General features: G+C 46.6%; 1 long non-coding RNA gene across 1 annotated transcript; it reads left to right on the top strand.

Moving 5' to 3' along the window:
* The first annotated feature begins 1,572 nt into the window (after positions 1 to 1,572).
* Positions 1,573 to 2,723, top strand: LOC106813406. The gene is made up of 2 exons (XR_001394465.1): positions 1,573 to 2,380; positions 2,541 to 2,723. It is a non-coding gene; the product is annotated as an uncharacterized LOC106813406 (long non-coding RNA).
* Positions 2,724 to 3,445: the final 722 nt, after the last annotated feature.

The following is a 3,445-nucleotide window of genomic DNA, read 5'->3' as shown; positions in this document are numbered from 1 at the left end:
TCCATCTTCCTCCTTCCCTTCTCTCTCCCTCTTCCTCTCTCTCTGTCCATTCTTCCTTCACCCTCTCCATCTTCCTCCTTCCCTTCCCTCTCCCTCTTCCTCTCTCTCTGTCCATTCTTCCTTCACCCTCTCCATCTTCCTCCTTCCCTTCTCTTCTTGCTCTCCCTCTCTCTCTGTCCATTCTTCCTTCACCCTCTCCATCTTCCTCCTTCCCTTCTCTTCTTGCTCTCCCTCTCTCTCTCGATCGCAGTTGCGATGATTACATTGACGTTGAGTACCATGTTTATGTATTTACTGCACCTGTCTACTAGACGAATACGAAATTGAACGTCACTATTTTTCATCGTTGGATGCCGACCGTCCATTTATTACATACGTGTTTGTTGTAAGTATACGAGCAATTACGCGTTGCCAAAACACACGCACGCACGCACGCACACGCATATATATATATATATATATATATATATATACATCAGGGTTCGAAATTAAAAGGGAAGTCCTGCTGCCTACAGTAGTCAGTTAAGAGTTTGGTTCCTGCTCTCAACATCGGCACCAAGTACTTGCTGTCAAGAAATCCCTAATAACTCGCATAACATAGTAATCGCAGCAAACATTCTGCCTCGGTGAAGGAATAAATTTATTTGCTGCCTGCCTTTTTCTCTGACAGCAAGTACTTCACTTGCTGTCTGGCGGAAAAGTTAATTTCTAATCCTGACGCACACACACACGCACACACGCACGCACACACGCACACACGTATATATATATATACGTGTTTATGTTACGGCTGCATGGATGCTGCCGAGTGGGATGTGGTGACGCACTACTATTAATAAGGAGGGAGCTTCGCTGCTGTTAGCGTACACGGCGGCGGGGTCGTGTGGGGCGGCATGTAGCAACACTGCGCCTGAGCGTTTATTGCTTCTCAGTGACGCACTTAGCTCAGTGTTCGCGTGTTCGGTGCTCGCTCGTGTGGTGTTCACTAACGAATTTACTCGTGTGGTGTTCGCTCGCGGTGTTCACTTGCGTGATGTGCACTCATGGTGTTCACTCGCGTGGTGTTCCCTCGTGGTGTTCACTCGCGTACTGTTCACTCGTGGTGTTCGCTCGCATGGTGTTCACTCGTGGTGTTCCCTCATCAGTGAGTCATGGTGTTCACTCGCGTGGTGTTCCCTCATGGTGTTCGCTCGCGTGGTGTTCCCTCATGGTGTTCGCTCGTGTGGTGTTCCCTCATGGTGTTGAAGGTGTTCGCTCGCGTGGTGTTCCCGCGTGATGTTCCTCGTGAGGTGTTTGCTCGAGTGGTGTTTACTAAAGAATTCGCTCGTGTGGTGTTCGCTCGTTACGACGTTACCATGGTTACGGCGCTGCTCGCCGTCTGCTCTACTAATGAATACCGCGGCGATAAATTGTGATATTGCATAGCTATATACGATCAAGCAATATGCATGTTAATCGGGCTCCCCTATGAGTATATAGCATGATGATATAGTATACGATGAGTATATAGCAAGCGATGCAAATAACGAGGTCCTAGACATCGGGGGGGGGGTGGAGGGAGGGAGGCAATTAGATACAATCCAGGGCTAATATTACATGTATTGTGAAGCTGTTGATGTAATGTCACCCCCGACAGCGTAGGGTACTTAATAATGTTATTCGACTTCGTGTACGTGCCATGCCGTAACCTTGCGCGGACTGTTTGTACAGGACTGTGTTATGTCGCCTACACCTCGCGCACGTATAGGGAAGTACGGGGAACTCGTGAGTAGATATATATATATATCATCAATACCAGGGCCGTAGCCAGAGGTAAATTTTGTAGGAGGCAAATGTTGTGAGTTAAAGAACAAGGAGCGAAGCGAGCCAATAGGGCGTGGGGCATGGGGCCCGCTTAAGGGTCCGAGAAGCCAACGGTTATATGGTGCTCTGTGGTGCATTCTCTGCATATATTACATCTAAATTTCCATTTCAGCTGGCGGACTACAGGTTCAATAATGTGGTTAATAATTTTGGTTTCTCGTGATTTTTTTTTGAGAAATTTTGTAGGAGGCATTTGCCTCTTATTGCCTAATGGTAGCTACGGCCCTGATCAATACTACAAGTGCCTGCTCACGCGCTGGTGTGTTGATATGGTGCCTTTGTGTTTCGCAGCGAATGACGACGTCTGTGTAACGAGGGGACGGCCATCCAGCCTAGGTTACTGAATGTTTCTTTCTCATCGGCTTTCTGTTACACTGCTATGATGTGCTATGATGTGCTAAGCTTGCAATCACTTACGTTGAAATGTATACTGCACTTGGTATCTGTAAGCAGGTATGTCTGTAAGCAGGTGCGTCTGTTACCAGGTGTATCTGTAACCAGGTATATCTGTAACCAGGTGTATCTGTAACCAGGTATGTCTGTGACCAGGTATGTCTGTAAGCAGGTATATCTGTAACCAGGTATATCTGTAACCAGGTATGTCTGTGACCAGGTATATCTGTAACCAGGTATATCTATAACCAGGTGTATCTGTAACCAGGTATATCTGTAACCAGGTGTATCTCTAACCAGGTGTATCTCTAACCGGGTATACCCGTCTGTAAGTAGGTATATAACCAGGTGTATCCCTAACCAGGTATATCTGTAAGCCGGTCGGTCGCCACACACTGTAACCTAACTTAAAAGATGTTTGCATATCATTGCCAGAATTGTCGTGTAAAAAAATATTGTGAACCGAATCGTTGTTTATTATAGTACGTGATTTTTTTAGGCAACTCGTGAATGTTAGTTAGCACGTCTCGTCTCAGTGTATGTATGCCGTACGCATTTAGCTTGCGTGCACGCGTCTATATCTCTACCTTACATTACGTGGATAGACGGTTTACGTTGCAAGCCAGGGTGGCCGTTGTCAGAAACATCGTAAATGTTAAGAGACTAATGTTAAGAGTAATTTTGTTTCTGGCAACGGGCCCCAGGTGTCGGCCAATATAGTAATATACTATGCGCATGTTCTGGCTCCCGCTTAGTTGGAACCATAGTTGGACTACCTAATCTTAATTAATCCACCCTAATTTAATTATAAACTTGTAATACCTAATAATTCACGTAAGTGTTCGAGCAAGATAACGGCTCTTCATCCTCCTGCTCATTGCTTTATTCTTGTTCCTCCCGTGCTCCTTCTCCTGCTCCTCCTCCTACTCATTGCTTCTCTATTCTTGGTCCTCCTCCTGCTCCTTCACCTGCTCATCCTCCTGCTCATTGCTTCTTTATTCTTGGTCCTCCTCCTGCTCCTTCACCTGCTCATCCTCCTGCTCATTGCTTCTTTATTCTTGGTCCTCCTCCTGCTCCTTCTCCTGCTCATCCCCCTGCTCCTTCTCCTGCTCATCCTCCTGCTCATTGCTTATTTATGCTTGGTCCTCCCCCTGCTCCTTCTCCTGCTCATCCTCCTGCTCATTGCTTA

Source organism: Priapulus caudatus, unplaced genomic scaffold, assembly GCF_000485595.1.
Source record: "Priapulus caudatus unplaced genomic scaffold, Priapulus_caudatus-5.0.1 Scaffold767, whole genome shotgun sequence".
In the NCBI taxonomy this organism is placed as follows: domain Eukaryota; kingdom Metazoa; phylum Priapulida; class Priapulimorpha; order Priapulimorphida; family Priapulidae; genus Priapulus; species Priapulus caudatus.
Note: the sequence above shows the minus strand (reverse complement) of the source record. Positions and strands in the feature narration are given on the sequence as shown.